Consider the following 20,946-nt stretch of genomic DNA (forward strand, 5'->3'; position numbering starts at 1 on the left):
AGCAGGTCGTCCAATGATCCCTGGGTCGGCGGTTCGAATCCCGGCTCCTCCTGTCCACATGTCGAAGTGTCCTTGGGCAAGACACTGAACCCTACATTGCCTCCAATGAGTTGGTCGGTGTGACTGTTGACTGTTCGCCGCTTCACCTCCCAATGTATGAATGAATGAACCATTGTAGGCGCTTTGAGTAGGCACGTAGTGCATAGAAAAGCGTCATAAAAATGCAATTCATTATTATCAATTATTTTCCCAAGCAATTATTCCGTCGATTACTTATTCGATTCATCAAAAAGATCGAGGAGCGAGGGGGGGGAGACGGGAGACGAAAGTGCTCAATGTGTCATGTTTGCGGTGCACTATGTGCTTGTTTTCACTTTTTGAACATTGTAGCAAGATTTTAATTTTAATCACCCTGAATTAATTTGATTAAAATTTAAATTATTAAATCAATTCGTTGGATTAACTGTTGCTTAGACTGAACGTCCTCTCACTGTGTGCATGTGTGTGTAAATCTGCACAGCACATCTACACTAAACCACATTTTACTAAACTGTATTATCTTTCTGCTCAAATTGACTGAGCTTGTCGCTGTGTGCGCTGCTGGCCAATCCGTCATGCAAAGGTGGAGCAGCTCCTAGTGATTAATACCGTCAGCTCTCTCCACTCGCTGGCTCATTACCATAGCGACGCCCCGCCCTGCGCAGTGTGCCGGACAGGACGTGCGGGCGCGCCGCGCCCCTCCCCGAGGTGATCCATCAAAGAACTGCCGACCGGCGGGGTCACAACCAAAAGGTCACCACACAGACACTGCCTAGAGGTCAAACAGAATCAAGGGGAGGATCACAGGAAACCATCTTAGGTTGAGGTAAATACACACAGACAGACACACAGACATGCGCACGCACGTACACGTGTGCATCACTGATACACATCCAGCCGCACGTGCAGATACAAGTATGACACACTAGTACACAGGAATGGAAATGATCGATCACTGTACTACTGTACTGTGATGTCAAAATAAAACCTTCATGAGGGGAGAACAAATTAAGCATCCACATGAATACCATCTTCTAGGGTATAGGGCAGGCAAACTACCACGTCTGTCTCGGTCTGACCCAGCGTGCGCGCGCACACACACCTGCTATACCACCACACTGCTGCAAGGGTGGGCCAAGCAATCTGCATACAGATGCTGTGTGCGTCCGTGTGCGCGCGTGTGTTTGCATTTGCAGGGCCCATCCATCACTGCCACAGACATACATTTTACCCCCTCCGCATTCTTGAGAAGCCCTGACGCCAGAAGGATCTTTGCCCTTGTGGCCTCTCCCCTCCCCTCCCCTCCCTTCCCCTCCCTCCCCCCCCCCCACAGTGACTGCACCCCTCCCTGGCCGTGGAACATCACCCGAGTCCCTGGATCAGGTTTTACCCACTGACTACAGGCCTTAAAACTAGATCCAGAGAGGGGCTCTGCCAGCGCCAGTTGATGGATGACTAACATGTGCTTTGAGCTCACAGAGCCACAGGAAGAGGTTGAAACTAATGGTCACTCTAAAGCTAAACGCATGAAGACTACAGTCCCTATTATTATTTTTGGGGTGGGGGGGACACATTCTGCGACAGCGCGTCACGTTTGAGCTTCTAGATCTGCCATTTTAGGCAAAGCGGTTTGGTGCAGACCAACGATCAACTAAGAATACCTAGGGGTTCCGTTACCTTCATTCCAATGCCAAGCGCATCCGCATGGTATGAGATTCAAACAATGAATTGTAATGCTTGAAGATCAGCTGTGCTAGACGACGTGGACACCTTTGTGCGATTGATTGATTAAGAATCGATCTTTAGCACTCCGAGCCACATTGATCAGGAATCAATCAATATCCCTCTGAAATGATTTGTGAATATCATCGACGGCGCCCTCTGGGGACATGAGGTATACATGAGAGTCTGAGACGAGACGGTGACCTTGAACTGACCGGAATGAATGAAGCTTAACTTAAGAGTTTAAATCAACACTCCAGATTGTGCCGTGCAGATGTACTAGGCAGAGCCAATCAGAATGCAAACGCAGCGTTCTGTGTGTGTGTGTGTGTGTGTGTGTGTGTGTGTGTGTTCGTTCACTCATTATACAGCCATGTCAGCTTAAAGACTTCTAGGGTGGGGAAACTTGACAAACGTAGAGAAGCGGTGGCATAATTGCAGAGGTGACTGGATTGGTCTGGGCTTGTCTGGGGGCTTTGTTCACTATGTTCAAGGTTAAGATGGTTGACAAAGGAGCTGAGGGCCATTATGTACCTGATGCTGCACTGTGCTCACTGAAGTGACCTGTGTTTGAACCTTTGGGGTGTATAGAACATTGGTTCATAAAGTTGTTCATGTCAAATCGACATTTATTAGTCCGCGGAGCGGACCCCCATTTGAATAGATATGCCACGATAATGAATTTTATGGTTCTAGCAGTGATTTTCTACCATTCATTTCAAGGACCCCCGGCCCCAATTTGACATGCATTAGGCTACGGACCCCATTTAATGGCATTTCTATATCTCCCCAACATATATTGTAAAATCACTGTTAATTTAACTCTGAGAGTGTACAAATGGAGTTAGGAACCAACCAATGGAGTTACAGACCCATAAGGGTCCATTTGGTTCATAACTGTCGCTAATTTAGCTAGGGACCCCATGGAACACCCTCAAGTACACCCAGGGGTCCCTGGACACCGCTTTGAGAACCAATGGTATACAAGTCCAACTAATGGTCCATCAGCGTGTTCTGTTGATGGTTTGACCACTTTAACCCTAGTGTCTCTATTTATGGGCATGTCATAGGCCAAGTGTTCCTGAACTTTCCAGGCCGTGTGACCCCCCAAAATAATTTAGAAATTTGAACTGGGAACCCCCCACCCTGACAAGCACTTGCAATTGTAAGAGCTGTGGCATTACGTTTAGTTTGACTTGGCAAGCTGATAGTGAGCTTGTAGATTGTAGACTCGTAGTTTGTATATTGTAGACTCCAAATGGACCCCCATAAGGGTCCATTTGGAGTCTATGCAGACGTCAGAATGATGTCAGAACAGGCTCCATATGGACACTGGGCATGGGCCCTGTCCAGAGCCCGGGCAGAGACCTTTTTGGGGCGGTTCTGGACAACCGTGGGTCCGACCGACACCGGGCACTGCACTCCCTGTGTTGGTGTGGAACGTGTGTCGAATTTGAAGTCGGTGGGGTGAACAGTTCTCGAGTTTCGTGGATTACAGACGCGCACACGCACGCACGCACCCCCCCCCCCCCCCCCCCCCTCCCCCCCACTTGATGCATTTATATGTGTAGTGGTAAAATGGTAAATGGTGCATTTACTATATAGCGCCTTTTACAATGTGCATTACATTCACCCATTCACACACACTACCTACTATGCAAGACACCACCCTATTCATCACGACTCGCCCAGAATCAAAGCCAGAACGTTCCGAGATTCAAAGACAGCCACTCTACCTCCTGAGCCGCTACTGCCTCAAGGACTTAAAAAAGAAAAACTGCGTCTGAATAATTAATGCTTGCAAAGAACTAACTCAATGATTAGTGTAAGTACCACTCTCTAACATGAACTGTGCCAATTATACAAATCCAATCACATTACAAACAAGAGCAGCTATGCAATTTGTGCTGTTTATAAACAGGATGTTGTCAATAGGATTCTTTTTTTTTTTTTTACCAGCAAGGTGTGCTCATTAAATCAAGTCTGGCTTTGTAACACTGACTCTGTCCTCTCTAGCTGTGCTGGATGTTTGAGAGAGGGGTGGTTGATACAGCTTCACCCAGCTGATGGCTGCATTATGAGTGCTCAGGGGGGTTGTGTCTTGCTCAGGGACACTTCGATGACACACAGACAAAACGAACATGGGCGGGCTGGGATGTGAACCAGCGTCTTTCCGATTACCCAGCACTGCCAGCAGCCTCTCTATCCACTAAGGCCAGTGATTAACTTCTAAACCTTTGCTCCTTGGAGCCCCGCACCTTACATCTGACACAAGCTGAGTTCTGAGCGATTCGCTGGGGAATCGCTCAGAAGCCGTGTTCACGTCCACTCTCCCATTGGAAATAATAGACTTCTCCAACCTAATTCCAGTCTCCTAAAATCTCCTTAAAGACTCTCTTGTAGCAAAAACACAAGAGTAACTATTAACTAAAATGAATTGGACAGCCAACGAGGGCTGCACGATGCTAGCTCAAATTTAGAAATGAGATCTCATAGGTGTCTGAATCTTTTTTTTTAATTATTATTAATTGTGCAGCACTACTATCTTTTCTTTTTTTCTGTCTTGGGTTAAGACCACACCAGTTGTTGATGTGAAGATAAAGCTCCTATTGCTGCTGCTGCTACATCAGAGCCATGTAAACAACGGGGCCACAGTCAGAGGCCAGCAGTAAACCGTCCATCAGCAACGGCCATCCAGGCGGCGAGCCGTCCATGCTGCTTTGGATACGGCGGCGCTGCGTGACGCACGTGGCATTCATGTACACAAACACAGCGCACACACACACACACACAATTGTATTCAACACACAGTTGGCGCACACACCAATAACGCGGCGGGCGTCCTGGTTACAGTAAACTTTCAGTAAACACTGCTGTGCCGCCATGAGTCACGACCGCAGAGACTCCATGTAAATCTTCATTTAATGTAACCACCATCTGACATGTACAGTATATATATACTGCAAAGCCACAGCGACCGGCGCTGCTCAACAGCAGGTACTGCAGTGCACAATAAAAAGCTCCCTCTCCTTCAGCTGGAGATCATTTGATCAATGAGCTCTGACGATGATGTGCGGTAAAACATCGATAATAAGAAAGACAGGGATCACCCATTTGATTTTGATTCGATCGAAGCAAGATATAATCTCCTAAAAAAACAATAACAGGTGATGAAAACCCACTACTAGGCCCTTCGGCTTCTACTACTTGTCCTCCAGCCGTTATCAATGTCGGACTAATTATCGCCGTCTCTTGCACCAAATTCCTTTATTGCGGCTCAAAGTCCCAAGTTCCAACAGGTGACGTAACGCCCAGTAAACGTGGTGTATATAAACCGGCCATTGTCTAACAGAGACCTTCCCAGTAAGAGGATAGGAATCTCAGGCTTTCTGCCTGCTCAGCATCCTGGGATCATTTCTGGTGAAGGTTGACACGGGGTGGGTGGGTGTGTGTGTGTGTATGTGTGTGTGTGTGTGTGTGTGTGTGTGTGTGTGTGTGTGTGTGTGTGTGTGTGTGTGTGTGTGTGTGTGTGTGTGCGTGTGTGTGTGGGAGGCATAGGCATACACACACGCACACTCACTCAAACATAATACCCGGCGTGAAATCGCAACATGTGTGCCGGCCACAGCAGACAGAGTACAGTAAAGGAGTACAGGTACTGTACAATGTAAAAGCCTCCTGATTACAGTCGGCTGGGATTAGTAGATCAGATGTGACCTCATTCCAATAGGTCCTTTAAACGCTCACAGCTACACACAGTCACACACACACACACACACACACACACACACACACACACACACACACACACACACACACACACACACACACACTCAGTGTTTGGGAAACAGTGTTAGTGGGCTTCAAGCTCTGATGACCACCAGGGGAGGTGTGTGTATGTGTTTGTGTGTATGTGTTTGTGTGTATGTGTGTGTGTGTGTGTGTGTGTGTGTGTGTGTGTGTGTGTGTGTGTGTGTGTGTGTGTGTGTGTGTGTGTGTGTGTGTGTGTGTGTGTGTGTGTGTGTCTGTGTGCCGTTTGTTATGAGAGTTATGAGAATGAGGCCAACACCACTGGACGCCGGCGCACACAGAGGAACAGGTTTAACACCTGCTCTGTGCAGTGTGTGCCGCAAGCACGCCGAGCATGCAACAAGCACCGCACGTACACACGCACGCACAGAAAGAACAGCGTCGTGTCCCAGAGGGGCTTAGAAGCCTAACAAAACTGTGTCATAGACTAAACTGTGTCAAGTTAGACCGTTTAAAAGAGTCAAATAGTCAAAGGCATGTCTTTGAAGCAAACGTGCTCCAAAAACTGTGAATGCATGTGAGTGTGTGCTTGCGTGTGTGTGTGTGTGTGTGCATTCTCCCTTGAAGCCCCATTCATTCCAATTGGAAACACATTGTCTTCCAACAGCTTGGCAGGAATTCTATGAACCGCGCTCCAAAAAGGCTAAAAAAGATGATGGCTAAAACAAGATTAGGTTTCACTGCTGAATTATCACTTTGAATTACTCGTACCGACCTATAATCCACAACAGGTGCTCCCGTCCGCGACACATTCAACGACTTGCACGGTCAAGTTAAACAAACAGAAAGAAAACAGGGGGGGGGGGAACACAATACCCAAACCAGTCTCTCGAGTCACGAGAGAGCAAAGTGGAGAAAGCAGAAGCACAGGATCTATGAAAAAATAACTCCTTTTGTCATGTTGCTCACGGAGGAATGTCACTCTCAAAAGAAGACTGAGCGGCCCAGGCAGGCAGGCCGAGGCGGACAGTACAGGCTGGCATAGCGCCCTGCGGGCATGCATTGGCGAGGCAAGGCTGAGAGATAGCATCTGTGCCACATGTGTGCAGCCCCTTTACCGACATGATTGAATTAAAGCCCCACGCCAGAGTCATTATTACCTCATCCATCCACACACATACACACACACACATACACAATTACACACACACACACACACACAGCCAGGCTGAAGAATGTCAACGAGGGACCGACCGCCGCTCGTTAGGGGCTCGTCAAGCACCGCGAGCGAGAAGAAGCGGGAACTGAGCGGGTAAAGGACTTACACACGCCATGGCACGCCACAGTCACGTAATTAAACAACACCACGAAGATCACAGGCACTTAAGTTTCTGGGGGGGGGGGGGGTAGGGGGGGCCTCTGGGGGGAAGAAAATAAATGATGGGCAAGCCGCTAAAAGTTTTATTGTGCAAAATAGATTTCTCCACCAATTGAATTAGCGCTGCTCGTGGCAGGCCGATGTGACAGCCTGGTGGCGTCCGGTCCCACAGGACGGGACTGGTGGTGGTGGTGCAATCGACAGGCAGCTGCTTCTGAGCAGCGGAGGTCACGGAAGGTCAAGCTGTTCCATTATGACAGAGACAAGGGGGGGTATTTATTCACAAATGCTGTGAAGCCGGCGTAGGCTTAAGAGGGGAATGAGGACCGCTGCCGCTTAGCCCTCGGGGTGCATGGCCTACAACACCATGCATGGCCCCGGCTGCCTACAACCATGCATGGCCCCGGCCTGCCTACAACCATGCATGGCCCCGGCCTGCCTACAACCATGCATGGCCCCGGCTGCCTACAACCATGCATGGCCCCGGCTGCCTACAACCATGCATGGCCCCGGACATATCTTTCCGGCACCCCGAGCTTCAATTTTGAAAGAAATCCTGGCGCCGATTGTGTTAACGGGGCCGATGGAGAATGACAGAACAACTGGTTCCGTCTAAGGTTGTCCCGATCTGATCACGTGATCAGAAATCACATAGTTTTCAAATGATCGGATCGGGAGGGAGAAAAATAAACGTGATCGGAACATCCTTATAGTTCCATCCCCCAAAAAAAGAACAAAACAATCTTGGAAAGATCGGAGGACACAAGCTGAGGAAGGAAATATGGAGGGAAGCAGAAAGTCTGTTCAGCTCAACACACCCAGACTTTCCAACTCCTGAAAGATTAAGACAAAGCCCCCTACCACCCAGATGGAACGGCCACGCAGGCTCAGATAATGACAGGAAAGAGAAGGAAATGAGGAGATTTGACAACGCAAGAAAAGCAAATACTACGTTGCCAGAGCTCATGCACTGTCTGTCTGCCTGCAGCCTGCTTTAAACAGCAGAAACCCTAGAGAGGTACCTGGAGGTTCTGTGTGTGTCTGTTCTGTCTCATGCACGTACAGTACACAGTACTGTGTACATGAAGCAGTGTCGTGCATGCTCTGTGTTTAACAGTTATTAGTTGAATGTAGCAATTTGTGATTCATCCAAGAAACATTTCAGAGCGTACCAAGGCTTTGTTCAGAATGCAACGCAGGCATTCTGAACATAAACGCCAATCCAAGGTAACCCATCTTCAAGCTTACAGCTCGCTGCGTTTTCAGCTTGTAGATCGGCCATTTCCAGCAAGCGATACCGTACTATGATAAAAACTATGAATCAAAAAGTGTCCCGACTGTGACAAATCTTTTAGAAATCAGACGTGAATGGCATTTCAAACCACCCTAAGCAACGTGCTTCAAATCTGAAAACAGTTTATTTCTTTTGCCGCTGCCGAGACCAATCTCACTCCAATCTGGAGACTCGGAGAGGCCCCCCAAAAGAAGAAAATCATATAGGCCTTCCATTCTAATCTGAACAGAGCCACAAGAGTCCAGACAAAAAGCCATGAAGGCATGTTGATACTGTGTGCAGAAGGAATGTGTGTTTACTGCACACTGCACACTCTCTTCCAGCTCATTAACTCAGAATAAGGTCAACCGTGTGAGACGCCAGTGCACCACTGACCGTAGAAATGACAGGTTTGGCAGGAAAACACATCATCGACTAATGACCCCCCATCAAGCGCACATACCATCACCGTCGTGATCATCGTCGTCACATCGCCAGACATCCCCACACCAGAGCATGGCAGCATAGTGACTAATGGCACCATTCAGACATAAAGTGCCTTCTTCTTATTAAACGCCTTCTTATATGTGTGCTAATAAAAAGAACAACAGGCTTCCAATTTAATTTAACCACTTAATGTCCCTTGATGTAAATAAGTCCTCATCAGCTATAACTATATATGAGACGGTCAGACAGCACATGCATGATTCACAAAGCGAAGGGAAAAGAAAGGAGAGAGAGAGAGAGAGAGAGAGAGAGAGAGAGAGAGAGAGAGAAAGATAAATAGAGAGAGCAGAAAGAAGGGACGGCAATAATAAATGAAGCTAATATAACAACAGGGTTTTGTAGCCTTCAGCGTCACTGAACTGCAACGCAGTTCAACAGATTAAGCGGGCAGGAAACCCCTGGTTCCCTGGCTTTTCTCTATGCTGCTATTATTATTTAAGGCCTGGGCACGGCCCAACCTTATTCACTGTAAAATATCATTATTAGCATACAGAGAGACAGCCGCAAGTTTCCAGTGAGGCTAGCTTTCCCCACGCGAGCAGACCACAGGGCTTGCTGCTGGAGACACATGCACACACGCATGCGCATGCGCACGCACACACACACACACACACACACACACACGACACACACATACACAAACTGTATTACTAAGAACCAAGGCAAGTGCCTAGAGAGAGACGAGAATGCTTTTTAAAATAACATCACGGTTATTAGAGTCGGTCTATCACGGAAGGCTTTTTCCTGCCAGGCAGAAACACAGACTCAAAATCAGAATTGTCAGCCAGGAGCCAAACTACCGGCTGCAAGCGCTGCACGCACGCAGGGGCCAGGCGCCGTCATCTCACTGTACTGTGTGTGATTCTGAGCCAAAGGGAAGTCTATCGTCGCGCCTATTGAAGACCATAAAACCGTGTCCTCGTGTGTCCAATGTATGCCACGGGGTTGACACAAGCCACCGTTTAAGTCACCAGATATAGGTTGCATGGTGCTTGCTCGGATCACAAGTCCGCGTGCGACTGTGAATGAATGATTCCAACCCCGCGGAGAGGGGGAAGTGATTCATAATGGATGATTTCACGTCCCACGGGTTAGCCGGCACACGCCTGACACAGCATCAGGGAGGAAGGACATCAGAGGACGGCTGCTTGACTTTGAAAAAATGCATGCGTGTTCGTGTTCGGGAAGGAAAAGGGTATTTTCTTCTTGAACACGTTGGAACTGGGTAAGCACTAAGCACTAGGCTATAGTGGTGAAACAGAGAGGGATGAGAATGAGATGCAATAGGCCCTGCCGAGTCCACGTTAACCCATCCAAAGACCAACAGCCGTTTCATGCACACAAGCTCGTCCATCATGGAGGATGGTGACAGATACGAGAGACGCGGTCCTGTGTGCTGTTATTCACACACCATGTGTGTCACGGCGGCTCCGTGCACACATCTTTACACCACACACACACACACACGTTTGTATTTACTATACCTCAGAGAACATTTGAGCAGTTTTATGAATGGCACAGCATCGCACTGTCTGTGACACATTGTGGGCTTGCAGATCTACGCACGACAGTGATGATGCACAACTTAACCCCACCTCCAACCGCTAAACCTAACGTGTAAATGCATAAACCCCAACTTTTGTGAGGACCAAGAAAAGTGTCCTCCTTACAATGTCTACGTCTCAAAATCTACGATAGTTGTGGGGACAGAATTGTCCCTCATAAGTAATACACAAGTATAACACACACTCGCACACGCATGCACAGGATGTGCATTCCTCCCTCCTCTTCTACACTCTACAGTCAAGTCCCCTCCTCCGCCCCCATCCAGGGCAATCCATCTGGAGCAGACAGCCAACAAAGGCCCTGTTGAGTGGACCAATGCACCAGGGATGTTTTGGGGGATGAATGAGATGACCCATAGCCACTAATCCATGAGGGGCACAGTCCCCTAAGGGACCTCTTTCTTGGTGGAAAACAGGAGTTTGGGTCAGTACCTCTTAACAGCTTAAGAACTACAAACAACAACAAGGTTCAAACAGACCAACATTCCTTCCTTCAGGAGTGAAGGCGGCCCACTAGGGACTGTCCACTAAACTAATTGTTATTAACCCATTTTGACCTGGGAACGATTCTACAAAATGTCTTCTAAATCCTGACAGTTTTCTGAAAAACCCTATGTTTCTGTCAGTCGTTCTCAAACATTTTCAGGTCAAGGACCCCCAAGATTATATGTAATTGGCCGCCGACCATCATCTGAAAAGATGTTGTTACAGGCACCCCCCAGATTTCAGTTAAAAACGTTGGCTCTGAAAGAATATATTCAAAGATTTGCGCCACATTTTCACGATTTTTCAAAAATAGCAGACCTACAAGCTCATAGAGCGGCACTCTGCTATTTTTCAATAGCTAAAGTATAACATAATGCTTAAAACACCAAAAGGGGTTCCCGCCAAAATTGGTTAAGTCCACTAGAAGGAATTTGTGGACTAATTTGTTGATTTAATTGAGAAAATCTGTAAAATTGTGTTTTAAAATAGCTCATAAAGGATATAGTCAGTTTACAACAGATGTGCAGGGGAAGAAAGCATAACATTACTTGTCAGATAATAAAGAGGGAAACACTGTGTATATTAAGGTCCTGTCTATATTAAATGCCTTATAATGTAGTTATAGCACTGTAACCAAATGGACCCTTATGGGCCTGGAACTCTGTGACTGTGAGTGTACAAACCTAACCATTTCCATGTATACACTGTATTGGGCTCCCAGAGAAAGAACATTTCATCAAAAGGGGGTCCATGGCCTCATGCACATCAAACCATTTTTAATTTCCTTTAATTAAAATGGTGGTGAATCTCTGCTAGAGCCATAAAAACCTTCCGTTATGGGGGTCCCTGGAATAACTTTTCAATGTCAAAGAAGGACTTCTTTGACATTAAAATGTTTGAGAACATTTAAAAAAAAAACGTCTTGATTTTATTTTAGTTACCTGCTACTTGGTTCCTGCACCTTTAAACAACATTCAGACTGACCCAGGCACAGATACTAGAGGCTGGCTTCTAACGTGACTGTAGAATGTCGATTGCCATTAATAGCCTGCTGTGTGTGTATATCCTGCTACACACTGGCTTGCCCACACGCACACTATACGAGGCCAGGGAGACTCTGGCTCATTGCTTTCGGTTTCATCTCTAATGTCATAATGTAAAAGTACTAAGTAAGGTGAGCCAGCCTTGCCGAGCCATTTGGCCCATAGGGCAGGAGGAGCCTGTTCTCCTGTTTCTGAGCGGGAGGCAGCTTGATGTACAAGAGTGCCCTACTTGTCTTGGACATGACGCTAGTATGTCGCAGGGACTTACCCTCTATCCAACCCTTGATACAGAGTGCCAAGGCAAGCAGGGAGATTGTGTGTCCCATTTGTAGTCTTTGGTATGACTCGGGACGGGGAATCGAACCGATCTCAGGGCGGACACTCCAACCACAAGGCCACTGAGCTGATAATGTCATAGTTCATAATGCATGGCGCTGCTCAATCAAACGCACGTGTGAATGGCAGGCTGAAGGCTTTTCTTTCATGAAATGAACTCAATCAAAAACTAGACTAGCTAAACGTGTCTTTATGAAGTGCCATTTGAACAGCAGGACAGCAGATTCTCCTCTGACGTCATGTGAGAAAGGAAAGGCATCAATACTGCAGCGTTGTCCAAGGTTGTGACAAGCTGGATAACCACTGTTCGCCATTATGCGACATTAAAACCGGGTAGGTTACTCTCGCGTCACAAGAGATAATATTGACTATCTGCATGAATGGGTGTCCCACTCCCTTTCCTCGTTTTGTTTGAACTCGTTAGTTTAGAAGAGCGATTAAATCTAAGGGCAACCGTTTCATAATAAAATATGTCATATCTGATAACATTCCAAACGCATACCAGAGAAATCTGCTGCACTCAGCAGCAGCAATTAGAAAATCTTAAACGCCACCACTACAGTCTCTTTTCTTTAACAGTGGGTGGCACTGTTAAAGAGGACTTTCTTCTATTTTCTTTAGATCACTATAGTCAGCTTTTCAATTGAAAAAAAACTCCCATTTGCTGTTGGGTTAATTTAACTCATTAGTGCACTCAGTGTAATATTCACACTGAGGATTTCACAGAGTGGCCAGACAGAGTGCTAACCAACCTGTTGCCCCTACGCCAAGGAAAGTGATCCCAGGGTTAAACAGCTCTTATATAAGGGCGGCCACGTGAAGATCCTGTCTTGGCATGGACAGAGAGAGGACAGTCAATCCCTGAGGAGACCGACCCCCCACCTAACACACACACACACACACACACACACACACACACACACATTCTGATTCTGTGGCCTTGGATTTTAGCTGCGCTTGGCTAATCTTGCGTAGGTATTGTTTGAGTTATACATATAGCAGCACCAGACAGCATGAAACAGGAAACTCACCCACCATTTCACAAATAAAGACGGCATGATGAGAAGAAATAAATGATGATCAATTGCCCTCAGATAGATGATGTTGTCCAGTGTTCGCCACGTCTAACTACAGGAGGTGAGTTAAACCACGTTTGTCCACCAGTGTTTTTTTCTTGAGGCCTTGAACATAAACAAATAAACCTTGACAATGGCATCGCTCTGGGAAGGGGGCTAACATTTACCTCTGCGGAGGCAAATAAAGCAAAATAAAAGAATAATGGCTTTAATTGAGCGTGTTCTGCTCATGGTAACCTACAGCAATCACGGCTCCGTCTCCGTTTACACTGGCTCCACGCCAAGCGACTTCAACTGACACACAAAGACGTAGAGGCAGAGAAAGAGAAGAGGAAAGCGCTTATCTTACTTGGAGATCAAACCACCGGCAGCCAACCTGAAGGTGAAGACAGAGGAGGAGTGCTAATAAGCCAGAAAATGCACCTCCACGCATACCGGCGACATGACTGCTGCCAAAGACCCTCCAAAGTACTTGAATGTGTCTGTGGCAAAACACCAGGGGAACACAGTGGAAATGACACGTGGGCGGCTTATGCTTATCAACGGGGAGGTGTATACAAGTGTATAATGTCACTCATTTATAATTATATAGTACAAAATACATAGTGGGTTGTAAACTGACATGGCCACACCCACAATGTTTATTAGGCGTTGTGGTATTAATGACAATTGTTTGCAATAGTAGCAATCCTAGGTTTGATACCCATTACCCAGTATGAGAGATTGATTGATTGCCATTTGTATAGATATGTTCATGTTTTGGTTTTTAATCACAGGAACCTTAGTATAGAAGCCAGGTAAACTAAGTACGATATAGTAGGGTTTAAGTGGTAACTGGTCAAGTAGGGATGGTTGGGTAAAAAATATTTTCTTACACCTCTAATCTTTATTTTCTGGGAAGAGCATTGAGTTGCACCTGATGTAGGAGATGTGCGATATAAATAAATTTGGATTAATTACATTATAGATTAAGTTACTTTAGCTACTACTTAAAGTAAGTATCTGGGACGGCAATCTCAAAATCCTGGGATTCCAGACAGGTTTCAGGAGCAATGACCTATAAACATGGAAGTCACATCAATAGATTGTAAGAGACACTACCTTGAGTATCTTGAGCTCTCTGAGCCAATGACTGAGTGTAGATCAATTTAACCAATCAATCAATGGATTTTAATCCAGTGTAATCCTTCTCTCTCCGGAAGCCCTGTCTAAAAATTACAAGACGGTGGAATGCATTCATTTTAAGGAGAGCAGTCAGAAAGACCTAACTGATGAGCAGGTGGGACGTAAATGTGAACCCAGAACCTTCTTCATCCATCATGAGGAACAATGCGGCCGGGGGCCCCGGGACCAGCACTCTGGCCCGACGCACCAGCTGTGTTTGTCTTTCCAATATGGGCTAGATGGTGTAAGTGAGACCACGTGCTACTGGACTCGGATACCACCGATCAATCACAATTAGTATTGTTGTATGGCTTTTTCTTTTTTTTTTTTACTGAAGTCGACTTGAAGCTAAGTGTTGCACACGAACAGAGCCGCTGTCTGCTGAATGGGGAGAGAAACATAAAGAAAGCGTGTGTCAACTCATTACAGTATGCATGTACACGACTACACGTACAGTTATGGCACACAAAAGCACAGACGTGACGCAGCTCGACTCCCATTGTGGGCCTTCTGTTCGCAATCAAAGGCTCAACGGATTCCCGGGAGAGAAGACAGGAGACGTGCTGAAGAATGCACTTTGAGCATAAAAGATTACAACCACACCCCTCTCTCTGTCTCTCTCTCTCTGCATGCCGCGCTTGCACTCACCGGCCGCAAACCCTCGAGACAGTCGGCTAACCCATGTGAGCCAAACACAGATCAATACAACTGACTAGCAAATATCCAACAGTATCCAATCCTCTTAGTTCCATTCATGCCTTTGTTCAATTGTTCAGCTAATCATTGTAGTACGTCCGTACATGCACCCCATTGTCTGTAAATCATCTGGCATAGGTTTAAAATGCCATGGTGGCACGTTTACCAGACTGGAATATTGTACCGAACCGCGTCTTCTGGGCTATAATTTTGCCCTCTGCACTGGGGTGGGGGGGGCTTCTCTGTACCACGTTCACTAATAACCGTCAGATTTATACGGCCAGCGATAAATGGATGGTAATGATAAGTGCACATTGGTGCAAAATCTGTTCATTACCTACATTTTCAACGTTGGATTATGGCCATCTGTGTTTCCTTGAGGTTAATGGAAAGCCGGGTTGGGCAGCTAAGTGACGACTCCCGTCACTAAGCACTTCGACCTCTGTGGACATTAATCTGGGATTAAATGTTTAACCACGTTAACCCTATAGCGCCGTCCCTATTCTGGGGCAAACATTTAGCAAAAATAGGCAATGTGCATGCAAGCTCAGGACGCAGACGTGTTGTGAGCTTGTAGATTGGCTATTTTCGGTGAAGAAAAAAGGAGCGTGCCAAGTGTAGAGCCCGGGGGGACCCCAGTCAACTATGTACATAGGGTTTAAGTGGTTAAAAGCAGTGCTCAGTGCTCATTAGCGATGATTTCTGCTCCCTCAATCTTCTGCTCGATAACTCTGAAATATCATTCCTCAGTTGAAACGTTGTCTAATGTGTCTCCTACACATTTAATCTTCATTTGCCATTTAATCATCGTTTACGTCGCAATCCTCACAGACCGCTCCGCTGTGCGTGACACAAACAGGAACACAATTCAATTTAAACCTACACATTAGTGTCCTCAAACGACACCAATTTGTGTCTGTCTCGCTTTAAGGGGACGTGAATGGGTGCATCTGTTGAGCCGAGGGGGGGGGGGTCGACCCACCCCCGGCTCCCTCTGTTGAGCAGCAATATCACATCTGACCTGACCTGAGCTCAGAAGACTGAGAGATAAAAGGTCTGTAATGAGGAAAACCATTGTGAGAGTGCTCCTTGATGTGGTGTGTGTGTGTGCGCGCGTGCATGCATGCATAAGTTACTGTGTGGCATGCCAACCATTCCAGGTGAGGAAGGTGAACACGTAGAGGTAGCACCCAGGCACACAGTACCGTAACAATGGACACATCACAGTGTGCAGCATTGCATTGTAGTATATCGTTGCTACAAGCTCTAGTACATCTGCTACTTGTGATGCTTCTTTCAAGTTGAATCCTGAAAGGTAACATTTTGCGACATAATGGTTTCCACCCGACAGAGACGATATATATTTAGTGTTGGGTTGCAGCAAAACCACAATAATTTAACCCTTGTATATGTGCCCTCGTGAGTTAGTTTGTAGATCTGCTGTTTAAAAAAAGAATGCCTATAATTACATGGTCAAAATAGGGATGCATTGACAGGTTGAAAGTGGTTTCAACTAAGATCACACATGGGCTGCATAGTTGCAGATACCAATCATCAAAGCAATAAAATAAAGACCAATATATCGTTCAGGGTCTATAAGAGATACAGGTGTAGTTGAAACAAATGGACAAATCACTCACTCAAGTAGTAGAGTAGACGTGTGTGTGTGTGATGTGTGTGTGTGTGTGTGTGTGTGTGTGTGTGTGTGTGTGTGTGTGTGTGTGTGTGTGTGTGTGTGTGTGTGATGTGTGTGTGTGTGTGTGTGTGTGTGTGTGTGTGTGTGTGTGTGTGTGTGTGTGTGTGTGTGTGTGCATGTGCATGTAGCCTGGTGGCTAGGCCACAAGAAACCAAGCTAAATGCAGAATCACTGAATTATGCAATGCAGAGCCAGGCGAGAAGAGGGTTAGTATAACTGCGTTTCGTGTGCTTTTGCCAATGAAAGACAAGCAACTGGTCCAGTTGTTGCGTTGCCATTTCGCCAGTCATGCTGTAGCAGTGGGGGAGGGGGAGTTGCATCTTGGCCAGAGCCTCACCGATGCGGTGGCCAATAACATGCCTGAGCCAAAATGCTGTCAACACGCAGCTTTGAACTCACCTGCTTTTTATAGCAAGCGCTCCAGACGGCCGTACGCCCCATCCACTCCCTCCATAATGCCTCAAACGCAAAATATAATCTCCGACCGCAGCAAGTAAGAAATAGAAGCATACAAGCCGGCCATTATGTTGGGTTTGACTGACTGCTGAGCTGGGGGACTGGCTGAACTACAACCTGAAATAGACAACAACAAGTCTTCAGTTCCGAGACATCTTTTCTGTCGCTGACCATAATCTGTAATGATGTACGTGTCACTCAAGCCAGTTTAACCCCATTTAACCCCGTCTCAAACCGTATACTTAGTTGGCGAAAGTCCCCCAGGGCTCTACACTAGGTATCCTCCAGTTTTCGCTCTAAATATCTTCACGGAAAAATGTGAAAATGGCCGATTGGCGAGCTCAAAAACACACCACGGCGCGCTGTGACCTTGTAGATTGGCAATTTTTTGGCATGTGTTCGTCCCAGAATAGGACGTTAAAACATTTCAGTCCAGAGAAAGCAGAGTAAATTAACTTTACAGAGGTTACAGTATAGTGTATAGCCCCTGTGGGTTTCCCCTGCAGGGCGCCTCTCTACCTAAGTCCTACAGAGACAGTAAAAGGCCTTCATCCCTCTCCTCACGGAATGTGACAATGAGCACAGATGTTACCCACGCCTGATAAGTCACATGGATGCCGCCTTATATGGAGAAAAATGTGCCTGAGAGAGAGAGAGAGAGAGAGAGAGAGAGAGAGAGAAGACATGAAACATTGCCGTTTCTCTCAGGCCGGTGTTTCTCCGCTTGCACTTCAGAATTAATGACGGCCGGGCACTCAACACCGCACAGCTTAAAGTCTCTAACTTGACGTAAGTCTACTACAACATTATGCAGGAACCTTTAACCTTATCACAGTTTGCCAGGGATGGAATCAAAAGTCACACGAAGAAGAGAAGCTCTTATGAATAGACCGCCGTTCCTGTTGCAATTATGTCATTGTTTCAAAAGTGCTATTGAAGCGTTAAAATTAGAAAGCGATGAGTTACAGATGCCTATTCAGCAACTCCACACCACCACCCAGGATGGGAGGGGGTAGCATTACAGCTTTACATCATATCGCTGTTGTCGCTTGTAAACATCTTTGAGAGTCCCCGTGCCAGCTGGACCTTCACTGTACAAAAAGGTCACTTGCAAAATATTTTCCTTTAAACGTAGTCGCGTGTTTTGAATCGAGGGGAAATTAGGAGCCAACGTACGCTCCATATCAACTCTGGCTCAAGACCCCTCGTCTCACAGAACAAACAGAGCAGTAAAAATAGAATGTTCCTTGTGGTCGCACATTTTCTTCTCTGCTGTAAAAATGTGGACCGCAAAAGAAAGACAGACAGACATGCGCTTGCTTGGTGCCGAAACTTTTCAGCTCCCGTGGTTTTGGTGTTTAGCTTTTTGAAAGGCACGGGTGACACACAACAATTCAGTACTTATTTCTGTGTAGTCCGTAAAAACAACAAGAGGGGGGGGGGGGGGGGGGGGGGGGGGGGCGAGGTCTGCTGAAACATAAACCGATTCCACAAGATGTTCTCCTCCTCAGAGATATAAACAGGCAGCATTCTCTGGACCTCATGTCTGGGACCTCTGGGTTAAGAATTAAGATCAATATTTGACAGATTTCTGGACAGATCGTTTGTCAAACCCTTCTGAGCAGGAGGTACGAAGTTATTGATATTGGAGCAAAACAAAAAATATGAAAGGTTTATTGCACTCACTACCCTGACAATGGAGACACGTCCACAGGACTTTTGTGTGTCATCCTTTTAGCATTATTGTCTTACGTGTCTACATTTCTGACTGAAAGTATCCTATCAATCCAATGATTTAGTGCACCATTCATCTCTGTAAACACAAAGGTGACTTCACACATCCTCATCATCAATTATGTCATCATTAATAACAATAATCACCTTTTGCAAGGTTAATCCTCGGGTAACAAATAACAATCACCACAATCAATCAAGACTAATTACGAACCCGAGGCGGGGTTGGCGATAGGGCCTTTCTGTGTGGAGTTTGCATGTTCTCCCCGTGTCCCCTAGGGTAGATACCCTCACAAAAACATGCCGTAATCCTGGTCTCTAAAACTACCTCCCCCCTGCCAGCCGGGGCGCCTGATGGAGGGGAAAGGAACTGGTCGGAATAACGTGTCCCTTCCACTCGCTACGTCCGGCCGGGGAAATTCCCCTCTGTCAGGTGAAAAGAAGCAGCTTGGACTCCTCATGCATAGAAGAAGGCATGAGGTCAGTCCGCTGCCCCTGCAGGTTGGCAGAGGAAGTGTAGCGCCCAGGATTACATTAGATAATTGGCACTGGGTGAAAAGAAAAACTGGGTTACAAAATCGTGGGATAAAAATTTAAGAAATTAAAGACTAATTACGAACACAATCTAATCAGTCTTCGCAGACGGATAAGAAACTGCTTAAGCAGTCATTTAAAGTAAAAAGTCAAACATTGGCCCTGGGTGTTTCTAACACGCCTGTGTGTGTGACACTGTGTGTGTGTGTGTGTGTGTGTGTGTGTGTGTGTGTGTGTGTGTGTGTGTGTGTGTGTGGGGGGTGTGACAGGAGTGTCACGTTGACACCTCTGGGCCTCTTCCTCTGTTTCCATGACAGAATCTCCTCGACACAGAGTGCCAAAAGGTAGCCCGACTCCTGCTCTCACTGCTGTTTGCTCTGACCGAGACAGAGCCCTCACTACAGGGGGTCCTTCCTTCCATCCTTCCTGGGATGTCTTTTGTTACCCCTGGAGAGGAGCCCTTCACAGAGAAGAGAGACCTCCTTCACCCCAGCACACGGCCACAGCAGCAACACCCCCCCCCCCCCCCAAACAAGTTGACAACAGAAGTCTTCTGGGGGTAAATCACCTACAAACAGCCCCCCCCGCCTAACATTTATGGGAATAGTTCATGCTCCCAATTGTTCAAGCCATAAATCACAAAGAACTGCAAACAATCAAGTTGACGTTGGGCTGTGTGTTGAACACCACTCGTCCACACACTATCCAAACTGAAGACTTACAGCAGCACTGAGCTACTGCAGTGGTTCTCAAAGTGGGGTCCATGGACCCCTCCAGGGGTCATTGGGGGGGTTCCAAATCTCAATATGTTTCTTTGTTTACATAAATTAATGCCCTACTCCAGTACTCCTACTTAAGAGTGTCACACAAAAGTAGTGACAATAGAAGATCCTACAAGCTCACAGCATCACGATTCTGTGAACTTGCTGTACATTCATCATTGCAAATGTTGTTTTTCATAACAAAAGAAAAAAGACATGCAAGGTTTCCACGCAACAGACAACAACAATATGGACTTTTTAATTACTGTGGGTATATATAATTAGCCCTGTTCTTGAGATACAGGCTGCTGACAGTGAAACTTTACTCCCATATAATTCTAGACAAGTGTGTTCTAGTCTACTGGGTAACGTGGAGAACCGCAGGGAGCGAGTCACTGATGTTAGACAAGTTATTAGACACCATCTCACAAAGAGGGGAACCCATTGTGTAGTGTGTTGTGCAGTGTGTGTGTGTGTGTGTGTGTGTGTGTGTGTGTGTGTGTGTGTGTGTGTGTGTGTGTGTGTGACTGTGTGTGTGTGTGGTCAATGAGTAACTTAGAATAGACGCTGCCTGCAAGCAGTTATTCAGTTTCACACATTCATGCACACTGTACTGCAACAACTACTCCCACGTGTCAACATAGAGGAATAACCTGTCACGTATTATACAATAACAAACAACAAATAACAACATTCTTCATATTATCATTGGACAGCTGTGTTGGTGTTC

The 20,946-nt window shown here is 46.4% G+C and overlaps 1 protein-coding gene across 2 annotated transcripts in view; it reads right to left on the reverse strand.

Moving 5' to 3' along the window:
- The window catches only part of scaf8 (SR-related CTD-associated factor 8), a 122,662-nt gene that overhangs the window by 15,176 nt on the left and 86,540 nt on the right, over positions 1 to 20,946 (reverse strand). The window lies entirely within an intron of this gene.

The sequence above is a fragment of the Protomyctophum parallelum genome (assembly GCF_964188405.1).
Source record: "Protomyctophum parallelum genome assembly, chromosome: 20".
NCBI lineage: Eukaryota > Metazoa > Chordata > Actinopteri > Myctophiformes > Myctophidae > Protomyctophum > Protomyctophum parallelum.